The following is an 18,612-nucleotide window of genomic DNA, read 5'->3' as shown; positions in this document are numbered from 1 at the left end:
AGAATTGTTAACCACTGCGCCACGACAGGAACTCCTGACCTAAATCTTAACATCTTCAGCTGTAAAGTAAGATTACAACCCTTGGATGGGGCAGACAGCCAGTGTTAATGCCTGGACCATAGTAAGTGCCCAACAAAGGATATCAATTATCACTGTGCCATCTTCCATACCACACAGCTACTAAAACGGTCTCTCCTTTCTGTAGGTCCAAGCCAAGCCCCACATCAAAGATGTCAACGCCGGTGCTCCCTCTGACTGAGGCGTGCGGCCTGCAACATCTCTGCAGCCTATGATGGCATTTCTAGGTCCATCTACCACCAACTGATGGCATGATGGTGGAAGAGCAATCACCTCAACAGTGGAGAAAACACACAAGGGCATTTAAGATCCGGTTCTGTACCTGAAGTTTCACTTCACAGGCAACGGGAGTAACAAGGTTCATTTCACACATCACCTGTGTCAGTAATTCTCTATTCAATACCCAGTGTCTACTACCGTAACCACTTCATCACCATGTCACCACAAAAAAAAAAAAAAAGAAAAAAAAAAAAAAAAAGGAAAAAGAGAAGGAACCAGCAGCCTGAATAGAATGGTTCCACCAAGGTAAGAAGCTAAAAAGTAGGCACAAATTCAGGGGAAAAAAAGACCAAAATGGCATTAAAAGACAAATCCACAAAGGTTAACACATATTGAATTTATGGTTCATCTGTTCAGTGCTCAGGGCAAGGAACAGACCTTGAAATCTAAATAGATTTCACATCCTTAAGGATTAGATGGAAAGGGTAAAGATCAAATGCTTTACAGAAAACATATTTAGAAAAGTACTAACTGATTCATAAAAATCTCCTTCTGCTCATATTTCAATTCCAAAGGATAAGCGCTCGGTTAAGTCAACTGCAGTCTATGATCAAAGGCCCTCCACAGTTAAGCAGCCACTGGGTCTGACTCTCCCGTGTGACATGCAAACCCTACACTCTAAATTAAAAGTGACAAACGGCTCTGCAAAAAGACACAGCCAGCCTCATAAACAGCTGGCCTGTATTATCTTCTGTGTATTCTTACAATGATCAACAAATGCTGACTGGGCAAAAAGTTTTCCAATTTTTGTTTGTTTGTTTGTTTTGGGGTTTGTTTTTTTCCAGGTGTGTGTGTGTGTGTGTGTGTGTGTGTGTGTGTGTGTGTGTGTGTGTATGTGTGTGTGTATAACTATCATTTGCTGTGACCTACATAACAAAACACAAAAATATGAGAGGGTCAAAGTCTACCTCCTCCAAACTACCCTGGGTATAGAATCCCACAATATACACAGCAACAAAAATATTAGGAATGAAACAATTATTGGTAAATTCCACAATGACCATCAAGCAAAAGAATCAAATTTAAGAATCAATAGTCCTAATAGGAGGTCACTTCCATAAGGGGGTCAGAAACAATTTAAATACAAAAAAATCCTAACCTTTCCTTTATGCCATGAAGAGTCACTTGAAAAATATAGTTGAGGGAGTTCCCGTTGTGGTTTAGCAAGTTAAGAACTCGACTAGTATCCATGAAGACGCAGGTTCAATCCATAACTTTGCTCAGTGGGTTAAGGATCTGGCACTGCCCTGAGCTGCAGTGCCGGTCGCAAATACAGCTCGGATCTGGTGTTGCTGTGGCTGTGGTGTAGGCCAACAGCTGCAGATCCAATTGGACTCCTGGCCCGGGAACTTCCGTACGCTGTAGGTGCAGCCCTAGAAAGAAAAAAAAAAAAAAAATCTAAGTAAGGAAGTAAAATAAAATAGCATATAGTTGGGAGGTGATTTCAATTCTAACAGCAACAAAAAGCAATCATATATATAAGAATAAACTTAAATATGCAACACCCAAATGAAGAAACAATAAAAGTTTACTGATACATAAATGCAGTCATATCATATTCCTCAAACGGAAAGAAGCAGTATTTTAAGGTGCTCACTTTGCCCTTTACTAAACTGCAAATTAAATGCATTCAAATTCCTATTCTCCTTGCCTCCCACTTCCCTACCCCAAAAAAAGGGGTGGGGAAAAAGGAAGGGAGTCGGAAGGGAGTCGAGCAAGCTTGACATATTGATTCTAAAGTTCATTTGAAAGAACAAACACGCTTAAGTTGCCAAGAAATTGCTGAAAAAGAAGAAATGAGGAAGGACTTGCCCCATCAGATAGCAACACGTAATATAAAGCAGAGGTTGGTACACTCTCTGAAGAGAGCCAGATTTTAAATATTTTAGGCTTTCTGGGCCATTCAATCTCTGTGGCAACTACTTTGCTATTACAGCTCAAAAGCAGCCATAAACAATACATAAGCAAACGAGTGTGGCTGTTCCAATCTAACTATAAAAAAATAGGTGTCGGCCCAATTTGGCCTACAGACTTCAGTTTGCCAAAGCCTGGTATAAAGGTACAATGATTACTACAGTACGGTACATGTGCAATAAGACAAGTCAGTGGAAGAGAGCTAAGAAACATGTCTGCATGCATGTCTGTACGCTTGTCTATATGAACACGTACAATTCATATGATTAAATGCCATTTCAAATCAACGGGGAAGAGAGACTTATTCAGGAAACAGGGGCAACCAGCTCTCACATGGAACAATTAAAATTAATTCCAGAAGTTCCCATTGTGGCTCTGCCGCAACAAACCCAACTAGTATCCATGAGGATGTGGGTTCCATCCCTGGCCTCGCTCGGTGGGTTAAGGATCCGGCGTTGCTGTGCTATAGTGTAGGTGGCAGACGGAGCTCAGATCTGGCGTGGCTGTGGCTGGGGCAGAGGCCGGCGGTTACAGCTCCCATTCAACCCCTAACCGGGAAACCTCCATGTGCTTAGGGTTCAGCCCTAAAAATAAATACATACACACATGCATGCATACATACATATGTAAATACAATAATTCCAACCTCATGCGAAAGTTACAGATGGAAGGGGAAGGTCTTCAAGGCAAAAGAAAAGCGCTTACCATGGACTTGGGGCCCTGCACACTCCACCTCTACCCATCTATCCAATCTTCTCTCTTACTCATCCTCCCTTTGCTCACTCTTCTCAGTCACAGTGAGCTTTCTACTGTTCTGTGAACACACCAAGCACACTCCTACCTCAGGGCCTCTGCATATGCCGTACTCTTTGCACTGAGCCCTCTTTCCTCTAAAGAACATGGCTTGCTTTCACACTCCACCAGGTTGTCATGTAAATTTCATCTTCTTACAGAACCTTGCCAGACCCAACAAAGAGGACCCCTTCTTCACTATCACTTTGCCATGCTTTACTTCTCTTTATGGCACTTGTCCCACTTGGTGCTATGTCATATGTGTCTGTCATCTTCGTCTTGCCTCGGAATGTAAGCTTCACAAAATCCAGAACTCGATCTTGTCCACTGCTGTATCTCTGGTACCTAGAGTAATACCTGGCACACATCAGGTGCTCAATAAATACTCAAGGAATAAATGAATGCAGGTACAAAGGCATCAAGACCTAAAATCAATACATTCAGGACATTTCAGCGCATTCACACCAAAATATCTTCCTATGTGAGGGGCAGCATGGTAACAGAGGGGACTCAAAAGGCAGGCAAGGTCGGAAAGTGGCGGCTCTGCATCCTGCTTACAAGTTTCATCTCCTAAGGACTTGTATTTCCAACTGGCCATCAGAGGGTGTGCAAATATAATAGATAAACGTGGCACAGTCAAGCAGCAGCTCAACAGTCATTACCCAATGGTAATTTTTCTACAACTGTTCTACATGAAAACAAAAACATGGCACAAGACTTGAACGAAATTTCACCAGCCTGGGTCACACTCCCAGAATCTGGAGTACTTAATTGTTCCAGAGCAGGACACCGGTGAAGTTTCAGAAGCACTGCTCAAGTCTGGGTGCCACAGGAAGTGTTTTAATCAGTTGTTTAGAAAGACTTGCCCTACAGCAAGTGCGCCGCCTGGCTTTAGAGTGGCCTTTCACGAAGTCCCTGGGAGTGACGGAGGTGTGAAATGATGAGAGCCCACAGCAGCCTGTGGCAGGAAAGGCAGCCCGTGGCAATAAACGTGCAGACAACGTTCTGAGGGTACAATGGGATCGCAGGACATCCGCATTTGACACACACACAAAATTAGCTGGACGAAAAGAAGAGAGAGAGAGAAGAAAAGTCAATTGTCCTGGTACCTGCCCTCGAGGCCTCTGCTTAAAGAGCAGGAGACAGCAATGAGAGCCTGAATGTCACTGGGCTGGCTCAGTTTCCATGTGCCTGTCATACACGTGCATTGCACAACCCGGTGTGAGGCAAGGATTTAAAGAGATGTATTTTTCATAACCTACACAGAAGCCAGCTGCTTCTGATGGCACCTGGCTGAGGACCCAAGATCTGTTCTAACACAGGAGGAAAGGACTGCTGTAAAACTGGAGACAATCTCCAATGAGAGGCACCTTCTGAAACTATTTCCACTGGTATTTTTTGTTTGTTTGTTTTTAGGGCTGCACCCACAGCATATAGAGGTTCCCTGGCTAGGGGTCGAATTGGAGCTGCAGCTACTGGCCTACACCACAGCCACCAGATCTGGGCTGCATCTGTGACCTCCACCACAGCTCACAGCAATGCTGGATCCTCAACCCACTGAGCGAGGCCAGGGATGAACCCCCGTCCTCATGGATACTAGTCGGATTCACTACTGCTGAGCCACGCCGGAAACGCCCAGCCAGGAGCATTTTTAACACTGGCGATTTTCACCTTACATACGAACTTTAGAACTAACCTCTATACAAAACATGACTGGGAGGAAAACTAGAAGACTGCTTTCAGGAGCTGAGAGGGAAGCTTAACATTCATGTCCTTTTGTCTATTTCGCCTCAAATATTCCCCTGGGGAGTTCGCGTTGTGGCTCAGTGGTTAACGAATCCGACTAGGAACGATGAGGTTGCAGGTTCCATCCCTGGCCTTGCTTAGTGGGTTAAGGATCTGGTGTTGCCGTGAACTGTGGTGTGGGTTGCAGACTTGGCTCGGATCCCACGTTGCTGTGGCTGTGGCGTAGGCCGGTGGCTACAGCTCCGATTGGACCCCTAGCCTGGGAACTTCCATATGCTGCAGGAGGGGCCCAAGAAATGGCAAAAAGACAGAAAAAGGAAAAAAAAAAAAAAAATTCCCCTGGAGCTAGGAAAGCTGGTTCCAGTAGGGTCAGACAAGTAGCAGTGGCCAAGATGGGGATAATTCACATCTTTCAATTCCAATCCAAAGCTCCTTCTCCTTTCTAACTTATCTCTGATGAGAGCAAGTGTCTAGGTATCTTCACACTCCAGCGCGGGAAACAAGCAGGAGCACTTCCCATGCCAGGTTGTTCATAATTAAGCACACAAAGCTAGAGGACCTTGGTATTGGATAAAAAGACAGTAAAACTGGTGAACTCGAAAACCATCTACCAACTTTTTCTTTTTTTTTAAGAGAAAAGACGATGCAAAAAAGATACCTAACACCAATGTTATTTCTCTTTCACGTACACATCTTTCCTCGTCACTAAAGATTCCCGAAAGTACCTTATTACTAGCTCAACTTCAGCCAGTCAACCAGTGAGCGATGCTCCCAGGTACAAAAGTTTTGAATACGGCACTATCCACACACACATTTATAAATATATTTTGATGACAATTAAAATGATGAGCTCAGTAAAGGCTTTTGGGGTGGGGGACAGAATAGGGGGTCATTATCATGTCACTGCCAAAAAAGTGAAACAGAATTGGACAAAATTAAAGGTTATCAGCATTCATCCTAAATGTTGCTGTGGCAGGACAGGAGCATGACCTAGAGGACTCCATCTCTCTAACTGGGACACCCCCACCCCCCACCATGGAAGGCTCAGGGGTTCTCCAAAGCCTGGGTTCCATGGCCCATCCTCTGAAACCTGAGTGTTACTCGAGCGATATGAGAAAAGGAAAAAAAAAAAAAAGTCGCCATTAAAGCCAATGGTGTACTGTTGTTGAGGTTTGCTGTTTAGGTTTGCCCTTCCTTCTGGAAACAGAAGCCCTCTTTCTTATACAGGTTTCTGATACTCTGAGGATACAAATGTCAATGAAAGGAAGACAGACCCTTTCCAACTACGAAGGACATACAATGACTTTAGATGGCAATCATGATTTGGGATTTGTGGACGCAGCATGGAAGGAAAAGCTCCAAGTCTTCAGCAAGTCCTAAGGCCTAAATCACCATATTTCATATATTCCTATCTTTATCCTTTGTCATTCCCCCTGGAGCCCAAGAATCACAAGGACAGGGACTCTGCTTTGTTCACCACTGTATCCCAAGACCCAGAACAGCACAAGCCTAGCATGTAACAGGTACCAATAAACAGGGGAATAAAAGCTTTAATAGCAGTCACTGGATTTAGTGATGTGGACGTTACTCTGTGACTGCGGTGAAGATTGTGATGACAGAACTGAGGCCGTGGATGGAATGGGCCAAGGATGGAGCAGGAGGTGAGGGATTAGACTATGTCAGGCACAAACAACTGTTCCAGAAGTTTCACAGAAATGCATGTGGGATTGAGGGAGTGTTGAGCTTGGACTCTATGATGGTGAGACTTGAGCGCGTTTAAAATGCAATGTTCAATTTGCTTATTAAGCAGCCTGGAAGTTACAGAAGCTAGGGTGTAAAGAGTAGGTCAGACTGCAAGTCAGGGTATGAGCTCAAAGATACACAGTATATGTGATTTTTTAAAAGTGCAAAATGCAATTTTAAGTAAAAAAGATCATTAAAAATGAGTTTTAAGAGTTCCCTGATAGTTCAGCAGGTTAAGGATCCGGCATTGTCACTCCTGTGGCCCAGGTTCGTCCCTGGCCCAGGAACCTCCACATGCTGTGAGGGTGGCCAAAAAAAATGAATTTTATCTCAACATGAGATAACTCAAAATCTACCAAAAAATGAAGTCTACTTTTGACACTATAAAAAGTTGATTTCAGTTGGTATTAGAGATAGCAATTTACACTTTTCCATGACAAGTCAGTTAGCTATGTGAGATGGCACCACAAGTATATATCTCATTTGTAAAATCAAATTTATTCACATTTCAGGCTGAATTATTATTATTAATATTATATTGCTTTTTAGGGCCATGGCCGCGGCATACGGAGGTTCCCAGGCTAGGGGTCGAATCAGAGCTACAGCTGTTGCCACAGGCCTACGCCACAGCCACAGCAACATCAGATCCGAGTCGAGTCTGTGACCTACACCGCAGCTCACAGCAATGCCAGATCCTTAACCCACTGAGGGAGGCCAGGGATTGAACCCACAACCTCATGGTTCCTAGTTGGATTTGTTTCTCCTGAGGCCATGACAGGAACTCTAAGGCTGAATTATTAGAAAAGACAAGTCTTCCACACAGCAAAACAAGAAAAAACTAAAAAGCTGGGTTTGTAGGTCAGCTTCATACTACAGGCCTGGCCTTGTTAGAAGGAGGAACTCCTTGGTCTATAAAGTGATAGTAACAGTGCCGGCCTCATAAGGATACTGCAAGGACCAAGAGAATTCATGCTGCAAGGTGCTTAGTACAGCACCTGGCACCTGGCAGGTGCCACCTGAGCGCAGTTGTGCATTGCAGGGTGGGGATGGCCTGAGCTCTCTGCCCACTGCAGGGCCCAGGGGGTTGGGCGTGAGGGTTTGAGCCTCTCCCCCCACACTCCAAACCAAACTTCGCTCATACAGGAAGATACTGAAAATTCACCCAGTAGCTGCACATTAGAACCTGGGGAGTCTGAATAACTGCCAGTGCCCAGGCCCCAATCCAGATCAATCAAATACAAACAGGGCTTCTCAGAGTTCCCACTGTGGCTCAGCGAAAACGAATCTGACTAGCATCCATGAGGACGCAGGTTCCATCCCTGGCCCTCCTCAGTGGGTTAAGCATCTGGTGTTGCCATGAGCTGTGGTGTAGGTTGCAGATGAGGCTCAGATCCCGTGTTGCTGTGGCTGTGGTGGAGGCTGGCAGCTACAGCTCCGATTCAACCCCTAGCCTGGGAACCTCCATACGCCGTGGGTGCGGCCCTAAAACAAACAAACAAACAAATACAGGGCTTCTCAAGCAGCCCAGGTAACTCTAAAGTGCCACCAGAGAGGAGAGTTCTACTCTCCCGACTCAATCCCGGCTGGCAGGCAGCCAATCCACATTGGAGCTCATTATCTCAGCCCAGGCCAGAGTGGGGTCCAACTCATTCACCAGAACAATCAGCTGGTGAAAAAAAGACCCAAATCCAGGCTTTTCAGGGAAGCAACAGAGCAGCAGTGAGGAAGCTGTTTAGACCATCCTTCTCATCAATAAATGTTTGCCGGAAAGGTGAGCCTGGAAAGGGAGGCAGGTCATCGTAGGTGACTCAGCGCTTTCACCGAACACAGGATCCAAAGGGAAACCATCCGTGCAGGCCCTGCTGCTGGCCTTTTCCTCCTACCTCTCCCAGGACCTGTAGAGGAAGCTGGGAGAAGCCACCGCACGAGACAGGCGGCAGGACACCTAGCACAGCCTGGGCCTGCTGGAGCCATCTCAAAGGAGTCGGCTACTTTGGGACAGCCAGTCTGGCTGCTCTCCCAACGTGACAGGGTACAAAAGGCCCTAGATTCATTCTCTTCACCCTGCCCTACCCACTGAAGCACACTGATCCACTCCATCGCTCAGAGTAAAATTCGCCCTTTAATCTAATGTTAGAAGGGCCCAGATTTAGGTTAAAGAGCGCAGCCCTGGGTTAGAGTCCCAGTTCTGCAGCATCCTGGCTGAGGCGCCCTGCCTGTAACCCAACCTCCCTGTGTCTCAGTGTCTCACCCGTGGAGCCAGAACAGCAGGCCCCTCTTCACAAGGCTATGGTGAGGATTCAATGAGACAGTGTGTGCCAAGCGCCGGCCCACGCTACATACACGCTAAGAAAGGCTCACTCTTCATCCTCACTATTAAGAACATAGAAGAGACTAAGGCTCAACCTAGAAGATCAAAACGTTAAGACTGGGCAGAAGGGATAGCAAGGTGACAGGTCTTTAACATACACAAAAACGACATTGGTAGCTCCACTAAAAGGTAAATGGTACATTTTCTGGCTTTGCTGCAATGATGTGAGCTATCTTTTATATTTAAAAATAATATGAAAAGTATGTGTTTAAAAAGTATTTAATAGAGATCAGGTATCTGTTTAAAATGAAATCGAAGATTAAACATGACTATTTCGGATTTCCCGTGGTGGCACAATAGGATCGGCAGCCTCTTGGGAGCACTGGGACCCAGGCTCCATCACTGGTCCACAACGGTGGATTAAAGTGGGTTAAGGTTCCAGCGTTGCTTTGGCTGCAGCTTAGGTCATGACTGTGGGGACCCAGGTTCGATCCCCGGCCCACATTGGTGGATTAAAGGGGGTTAAGGTTCCAGAGTTGTTTTGGCTGCAGCTTAGGTCACGACTGTGGCTTGGATCTGATCCCTAGCCCAGGGAACTCCATCTGCCGAGGGGCAGCTACAAAAACAAAGAAAGAAAAAGGGAAAGTATGGCAATACTTGTCTTTGCCGCAATCAGCTGTCCAACTAGAATCCATTTTTAAGTGCCCACCGTCACTGTAAGAAGGCAGCAATGAGGGGAAGAAGAGGAGTGGGAAAGATGGAATTCATAGACCCCAATCCGTGGCGACTCGCTCCAAGAAGAAAAGAATCAAAAGCAAAAAGAGAAAATTGGATCAACCAGCTCAGCTGTCATCATTTATGGGCCAGTGACAAACAGAATTCCCATACACCTGTCCGGTTACCATAAGGATTAAATGAAGAGCACAAATAAAATAGGACTCTTTCGCAAGCAGTGGTGGGGCACTTAAACCCTGGAGTCAGAATGCCTGAGTTAGAGTCTCAATGCCCCGCCTACCATCTATGTGACCTTGAGAAGGTCAGCTACCTTGCTGCACTTCAGCTTTCTTGTCTGTAAAATGGGGATGCTAACAGTTTGTACACCACCTATTTCAGAGGGCGGGGGTGAGGATTCTATGGGTCAGTGCAAGCAGGGCAGCTGCAGCTGCCCTGGGATAATCACAGCATGGATCTGTGGGTGTCAGCCGCTCCCCAGCCCCGTGTTCCTCCTCTCTCCCTGCACCCCACCTTCTCCGACTCCTCTCTCTCCCCTCCGACTCCTCTCTCTCCCCTCCCCTTCTTCCCGCTCAGAAACCCTCCCTGGTGCCTCTTTTCAGCCCTCCCCATTTGGCTCGGAAGCCCCCTCCCACCCCCCCCACCCCCCAGGCACATACCCCCTTTCTTCACATAATACAACTCCAAAGCTAAAGCTTCATGACAAGAGCTAACCTTGGTCTAATTTCAGTGACTCCCGGTTTGTTCCCAAAGCACTCCGGGCACCCACCTACCTGTGCCCTGTCCCCTGTTCAACTGCCCAGTACCTCTCTACCTCCACTACCAAACCCACTGGAAGGAGGCACCTTAAACACAAGGACCAGGCTCAGTGTTTGTTACAGCAGCGCCTGGCAATACGAGAAACCTCAAAGGTTTGGTGAATGACTACATGACTCACCAGGTTCCTTTCTTTCTTACAACCTCTTTTCCTCTCGAGGGTCTCCCTTTAAAGCCTAATGTGGAAATTGTCATTCCATGGTAATCATTAGCAATAAAAAAAAAGTGCCAAGCATTTCTCCAAAGACGTGTGTTTTATCTCATTTAATCCCCAGGATCACTTCTTCCTCTCTACTCAACCCCCAACTCCACTCCAAGCACACCAGCCTCTTTGCTATTCCTCAAATACAGCCCCGCTCCCCTCTGCCCACCCCCAGAGCCTCTGCATTTGTGTCCCCACTCCCTGGAAGGCTCCCTTACCTCCATCAGGCCTTGTCTTAACACCTTCTTAGTGAGGCCTTCCCCTGACCAAGCTGTAGAAAAATCACACCCCCTGCCCGCCCCCACAGGGGCACCTGTGCTCTCCCCTTCCTGGCTTCAATTCTCCTCTAATGAACTTATCACCATCTGATGTACTACGTGACTCACCTGCTTATTATCTGCCTCTCCCTGCCCCCCCCCCAAGAATGAGACCTTCAAGACAGATGAAGAACACAGCAGCCTGACACATAGAAGGTGTTCAATAAACACTCCATACCCTGCAGTAGGTACTTCTTACGCCTGAGGAATCTGAGGCTTCCAGAGCGTGGTTGGGTAATGTATCCACAGTCATAGAGCTAACAGAGGCAGAAGAGGATCTGAACCCAGGTATTTTTTACTCTAAGGCCCATACTGAACTACTATGCTTTCCTGCCTCCCCACCTGACCCTGATAATGATTAAAAGACATCATCGCATCCAAGGAGCAAATCCTAGCACTGTATATGCCTCCGGCCAAAGAGAAGCAAGAAAAGTCATCCACCAGAAAATCCTTCAAGGGAACAAGTCATCTAACTCAAGCCAATTCTATGCGGTAAAGTATTAATTATCCGATCTATAATTTATACAGCAATGATAGGTTTTTTTTAATTTAATAGTTCAATAAAGAGAGGTGATTACACCTTTTTATACTGTAATGTCCCATGAACAGTAAAATGAAAAATCAACTAAGCCTAAGATGATATATATTTAAAGCCAAAAACTGGAGTTCCCGTCATGGCTCAGTGGTTAACGAACCCGACCAGCATCCATGAGGATGCGGGTTTGATCCCTGGCCTCACTCAGTGGGTTAAGGATCTGGCATTGTCGTGGACTGTGGTGTAGGTCACAGATGCGGCTCGGATCTGGCATTGCTGTGGCTGTGGTGTAGGCCACAGGCTACAGCTCCAATCTGACCCCTAGCCTGGGAACTTCCATAGGCTGCAGGTGTGGCCCTGGGGGAAAATAAATAAATAAAAAAACTGTGGTGGGAGGTAGGGAAGTACTGACCTCAAGGGATAATGAAAGCATTCTATATCCTGATTTTAGTAGTGGTTACACACACACACATTTGTCAAATGGGTACAATTATACAGAATGCGAAATATACTCAAAGTCAACCAAAAAGCAATTAGGACTTTCAGATATGATTTCTGGCTAAACAAAATCAATACTCTACCAATATTATTTCCATATCTAATACTTCCAAAAATTGGGGGGAGTGGTGGAGGGGCAAGATGTGATGAGATTACAGCAGTGAAGAGCTCCCTATAGCAACATCAGTGGGAAGACTGATGTGTGCCTCAGAGTCCTGCCTGACCACGGGCAAAGCAGCTCCCGCCACTGACATCGCCTGTGTCCCCCCTTCAGTCTTTTGGGTCACCTTGAGCCAGGACTCTTGGACTCTGAACAGAGTCCAACCAGGATAGGAAGGCAGACCACTGCTCTTCTCCACAAAGGCCTCTGCCAAGTATCGACCAGTGACAGGTCTGGATGTTAAATTTGTCCAAATTCTTAGTCTCGAGCATCAGAAACCAACTAGCTAACTTAAACAGTAATCTTCCTTTCTTTTTACAGCCACATGTGCGCCATCTGAAAGTTCCCAGGCTAGTAGGAGAACTAAAGCTGCAGATGCCAGCCTACGCCACAGCCACAGCAATGCCAGATCCTTAACTGACTGAACAAAGACAGGGATCGAACCTGCATCTTCACTATGTGGGGTGCTTAACCCACTGAGCAGCAAAGAGGACTCCTAATTTTTTTTTTTCAAGGTTATTGGATAGTTCACAGCATCTCTAGGCAAACAAACCAGAGGAGCAAGCACATCAGCTTCACAACCAAAACAATGCCTAAGGGCATACTGCAGAATGCACTGACACAGCCCAGACCTGCCCACACTGGGACCGCAGCTCCAAGGCCCCTAGAAACAGCTGCCACCACTACCCATCCTCTCCAAATGGCCTCCAGGCATTTTCCATTTCCTCCCACCTCTTACCTTCATCTTTGGAGTCACAACCCGGGGTGGGTGTGTCTGGGCAGCTCTGGCTTTGACAGTAAGAACTCCTCAATCAGAGGAAGAGCCAGGGCCCCAAAGACTAACGGCCATCACAGACACAAACGGATGGCACCCCATCTCGATGGATGCTATTGATACAGGCCAGTAAAGAATGAAAGGCGTCAAAAATATTCACAAAGAAAAATCATCAGGAGTTCCCACTGTGGCTCAGTGGGATAAAAACCTGACTAGTTTGCATGAGGATGCAGGTTCAATCCCTGGCCTCACTCAGTGGGTTAAGGATCGAGCATTGCTACAAGCTGCAGTGCAGGTCACAGATGTAGTTCGGAACTTCCATGTGCTGCAGGTGCAGCCTTAAAGAAAACAAAAAAAAAGGAAAACAAACAAACAAAAAATCCTCAAAGATGAAACTAAAAAGAATCATACCCAGAGATAATGCTATTTAGAGGATGGGAGTCTTTTTCACATCATTTAGTATTTTACTCAGTATATGAATTAGTATTTTCCAAAACTACAAGCCTACCTTCCTGTTGAAAATAACTCATTAACAGCATCTTCTGATTAAAAGAAAAACAACCCAAATCTAAAGTGGCAGATATTTTGTCTACTAGAATACCAGACATGACAGAAAAAAAGATCCTTAGATCCAAAACAGTCATGCACTGATTGCTAAAATACATGATTCCATTTAAAATGTATTTCAATACTGTTTTCTCCTTAAAACATAAGCTACAAATTATAGCCACAAATATTTTAAAATGTATGTTCTGCTTAAAAGAATAATTATCGGGGAGTTTCCCCTGTGGCACAGTGGCCTAATGTTGCTGTGGAGGCACCTGTTCAATCCCCAGCCTGGGACAGTGGGTTAGGGATCTGGCGTTGCTACAGCTGTGGTGTTAGGTCTCAGCTACGGCTCGGATTGGATCCCTGACCCAGGAACTTCCATATGCCACAGAAAATAAATAAATAAATAAATATTCTCCTAAACTGAATCTCAGAGTAAGAAAAATAAACTATGGAAAGCTATTAACACTAATTCAAGCTGACTGCCTATAAAAAGATGTATCAGCATATATAATGTCAGAGTCTCAGAAAATTCACCTCCAACTAACAAAATTTACTTTCTACATGAAGAAAGCCTTTGAGTGATCTCGATGTATTGTTAACATTAAGAAATAAACCCTTAGGATCAGAATTTGGTCATGATGCAAAAAGAGGGGGAAAAAACGAGGCCTCTGGGCCCCTTACCATCAGACTTGCCAAGCCCTGCCTCAGCCTTCCCCACCTGGGTCTGTTACACACCAGGCCAGGAACAGATATGGGTACCATCACACGCTCAGTCCCTCAGCAAATCGCCAATGCTCTACTCTCTCCTTGAGAATTTCTCCATGCCACAGACATTTTTCAAAACTGATATCTGCATGTATTTTAAAAAAAAAAAAAAAAACATTATCTAAACTGGTTTACATAGGATGACATTGTCAAAAAAAGGGTGGGGGGGGCACAGAGACTGAATAAGTGAAAGTGTGTATTCTTGGAAGAAAAATTCAAAGACAATGAAAGACAACTCAGAGCAGGACAGCAGGAGGAAGCATTAAAATTTTCCAGATAATTCACTACCTACTTAAGAGCTGACTGGTTAAGTTCAATTCATTACATATTTGAGGACCTAAGCACAGCATCATGCTGGACCATAAAGTGGGTACTAAGACAGAGTCCCACATCTCAAAGGGGTTATGATCTAATTGGGGGGGAGGGGAGTTCCCTTCATGGAGCAGCAGAAATGAATCTGACTACGACCCATGAGGTTGTGGGTTTGATCTCTGGCCTTGCTCAGTGGATTAAGGATCCAGTGTTGCCGTGAGCTGTGGTGTAAGCTGCAGACGAGGCTCGGATCTGACTTTGCTGTGGTTGTGATGTAGGCCAGCGGCTCCAGCTCCAATTAGACCCCTAGCCTGGGAACCTCTACATGCCACGGGTGCGGCCCTAAAAAAGACAAAAATAAAAATAACCTAAATGGGGAGGGGATGAATAAGGAGACAAGTAGCCATTGTTACATAAGATAAAACTGAGAATAGAAGTAAATAGTCTTTGGATATTCAATGGAGGGAGAGAGAGACTGCTAGAGAGGGAACAAAGAACACAGGGAAGGGAACTTGTCCAGAGGCAGCACTGAGAGCAGTGGGAAGGGAGTAGTCCAGGGGGAAGAAACTGAGCTTAAAAACAGGCTCAACCCCAGTTCTGAGGAGTCTGTACTTCAGTAAGCAACTGGCAGCCTTCGAGGTTTGGGGGCACAGGAATTATGAGAACAAAGATATTCCACTGGTGATGGAGAAGATAAAGAGGAGCCTGAGCCTGGCAAAAGGATTACTATAAAAGAAAAGATGGATCAGACCTAGAGCAATGGCAATACATACAGAAAAGGCAACGGGCATGGTAAAAGATGCAGCCTCTCTCTTGCTACTGAACAGGGAAAGAGGGGATGAAAAATGTATAAGCTTCCAGGTTGGGTTATTAAATGCACTGCAGTTTCATTAACCAAATGACTAAAATCAATTGGTCTTATTTTCCTCTTTATCTTGGCTACCAGGAAGCTCAGAACCAAATATACGGCCCATTTCTAACATATGGCAGATATTTATATACAGCCTGTAAATCTATAATTTATTTTCTTTCTCTCAACAGGATTTTATGTACATTTAGTAAGTCACCTCTAATTATTTTAGAATGAGGCAGAAAATAAAAAATCAACAAATAAAAAGACTGAGACCAAAACAGAGACAGTTGAACAAAGTCACTGATTCAGGGCTATAACTGTGGGCTGCCAACCCAGTGCATTCTCCTTTCCCTTCTTCCACCCCAGCAAAGTCTCTATACCACAAGAGAAGCTGAAAATGGCAGAACTTTCACCTTCTCTACCCCCCTCACAACTAGCAGTGGCATGAGGTCAATTCGACTCAGTGAGATTAAAGGGGATGTCTCCAAGGTGACCTTCTGGGAAAGACCCCTCTGTTACAAGGGAATTTTAAGGAAATATGCCTCTTCCTTTTCTTACATAGGCATGATGTCTGGTGCTACAGCAACCATATTGCAAACATGAGGCAATGAGCTGAGGTTCTTAATAAACCAAAATACAAAGAAGAAAGGACAAAAGGATACAAAAAGCCTAGATGCTTAAAGGACATCGAGACACTGCACCAGCCTTAGAACCATCTACCTCTAAAATTCTTGCTACTAGACAATACTTAAGCCTTCTTTTTTTTTTTCTTTTTTTTCATTTTTGGTGTCTCCCCACCCACCCCCGAGCATATGGAGCTCCCAGGCCAGGGATCAGATCCGAGCTGCAGTCACAACCTAAGCCACAGCTGCAGCAACGCCAGCCAGATCTTTAACCCACTGCAACCGGGAATCAAATCTGCATCCCAGCACTCCCAGGACGCCACCAATCCCACTGCACCACAGCAGGAGCTCCTACTTAAACCGTTTTTGATTGAGTATTGTTACTTGCCAGAAGCATCCTAACTGCTACAACGGAGGTCATCATGAGGTCAGTTTCTGAAATGATTTGTAACTGCTGATTAAGCAAGATTATTATTATTGAGATGATAATAATGCAAACATATATTATAGTCAGGGTAAGGGCTAAGGGCATCTAGGAGCAACTAAAGACAGAAAGAAAAAAGGATACACACAACATTTGAAAAAATGTGACCAAGTGTTAACAGGGGTAGTGTGTGTGTGTGTCTTTTTAGGGTCACACCTGTAGCATATGGAAATTCCCAGGCTAGGGGTCGAATCAGAGCTACTGCTACCAGCCTACACCACAGCAACACAGGATCCAAGCCATGTCTGCGACCTACACCACAGCTCACAGCAATGCTGGATCCTTAACCCACTGAGCGAGGCCAGGGATCGAACCCGAGTCCTCATGGATGCTAGTCAGGTTTGTTACCGCTGAGCCACAAATGGAACTCCCAATAGAGGTACTTCTTAGAAGCAAGAATAAAGGACGAAAAGAGTAAAAGTACAGAAATCTTCTAAAGTGGAGAAAATGAGGGGGACTTTCTTCTCTGCTAACATTATGGACACAATAACCTGAAAATCCTTCCCAATATCCCAATACAGATATTCCTCCACTTAAGATGGGGTTATGTCTTGAGTAAACCCATTGTAAACCGAAAATATCTTAAATCGAAAATGCATTTACAGGTTCCTGTGTGGTGCAACAAGTAGGTCTTCTATCATACGTGTGAAATAATCAAGTCAGTGAAAACAAGAAAATGAGAGTGATTAGAGAAATAATTCTCAGTGTGGTACAAGACAGATACTGTAGGTACAATACCAATCCAAGCTGAATTTTGAACTAAAAGGGTGAAATTGTTGGAAAATTGAGAAAAACTCTCATAATAGTTATTATTGTGTTTATTGAGTACTTACTATGTCCTTGGTGCTGTCCTGAGCATTTAAAATGTACTATTTCATACTCCTCGTAATCCTAGGTACCCTTAGCAATCATGCCCATTTTATAGATGGGGAAGCCAGGGCATAGAGAGTGGAGCTTAAATAACTTGCACCCAAATCACAGAATGAGTGAGAGATCAAACCTAGGCAGTCTATTTCCAGAGACCATGTGCTTGACCTGGACACGATACTAGAATGAAAGAGAAGGCTTTTTACCCACTTAAGAACTGGGAAGGATATGGCCGTGCTGCAGCTGTGGCACAGGCCACAAATGCAGCATAAGCTCAATTCCAGACCCTGGGAACTCCTACATGCTACGGTTACAAACAAAAAGAGAGGAAAAAAAAAAAGTGAATATGCCTAACTTACAGATGACAGCTGAGCCTAGCCTACTTTAAACATGCTCAGAACTTTTTTTTTTAACGGCCACACCTGTGGCATATGGATGAGCCAGAGCCACGGACTGAATCTGAGCCACAGCTGCGATCTACGCCTCCAAATCCTTTAACCCACTGCACTGAGCCATCTTCATGGCAATGAGAGCCACTGCAGTCAGGTTCTTAACCTGCTGCACCACAGTGGGAACTCTTACGTTAACACATAGTTGGGCAAAATCATTTCACTCAAAGCCTATTGTATAATAAAATGTTGAGTATCTCTGGCGATTTACTGAAACCTGTATTGAAAGTGAAAAACAGGAGTTCCCGTCGTGGCGCAGTGGTTAACGAATCCGACTGGGAACCATGAGGTTGTGGGTTCGGTCCCTGCCCTTGCTCAGTGGGTTAATGATCCGGCATTGCCGTGAGCTGTGGTGTAGGTTGCAGACGTGGCTCGGATCCCGCGTTGCTGTGGCTCTGGCGTAGGCCAGTGGCTACAGCTCCAATTAGACCCCTAGCCTGGAAACCTCCATATGCCGCGGGAACGGCCCAAAGAAATAGCAAAAAGACAAAAAAAAAAAAAAAAAAAAGAAAGTGAAAAACAGAATGGCTGAGTACAAAAGTTATACGTGTATTAATCGTATATCCACCAATCATGTATCTGACAGGGAGCTGCTGGGGCTGCCGCTACTGCTCAGCAACTACCATATATCATTAACGCAGAAAAAGATTGAAAATCCAAAACTGAAAGCACAGGTTTTTTGTTTGTTTGTTTTTTGTTTTTTTTTAGGGCCACACCCTCACAACATGTACGTTCCCAGGCTAAGGGTCGAATCGGGAGCTACAGCTGCCAGCCTACGCCACAGCCACACAGGATCTGACCACATCTGC

The 18,612-nt window shown here is 45.1% G+C and overlaps 1 protein-coding gene across 7 annotated transcripts in view; it reads right to left on the bottom strand.

Annotated features, from left to right (window-relative positions):
• DCUN1D4 (defective in cullin neddylation 1 domain containing 4) overlaps nucleotides 1-18,612 on the bottom strand; it is a 78,035-nt gene that overhangs the window by 55,874 nt on the left and 3,549 nt on the right. The window contains exon 1 of one of the 7 annotated variants that reach the window (XM_021101206.1): nucleotides 10,832-10,987. The exons of the other annotated variants lie outside the window; for them this stretch is intronic. The gene's annotated coding sequence lies outside the window, so the exon portion shown is untranslated. Of the gene's footprint in view, nucleotides 1-10,831; nucleotides 10,988-18,612 lie in introns of those variants that run through there. 7 annotated transcript variants of the gene reach the window in all.

This window comes from Sus scrofa, chromosome 8, assembly GCF_000003025.6.
Source record: "Sus scrofa isolate TJ Tabasco breed Duroc chromosome 8, Sscrofa11.1, whole genome shotgun sequence".
NCBI lineage: Eukaryota > Metazoa > Chordata > Mammalia > Artiodactyla > Suidae > Sus > Sus scrofa.
The sequence above is the reverse complement of the archived record's forward strand: the minus strand, read 5'-3'. Positions and strand labels throughout refer to the sequence as shown.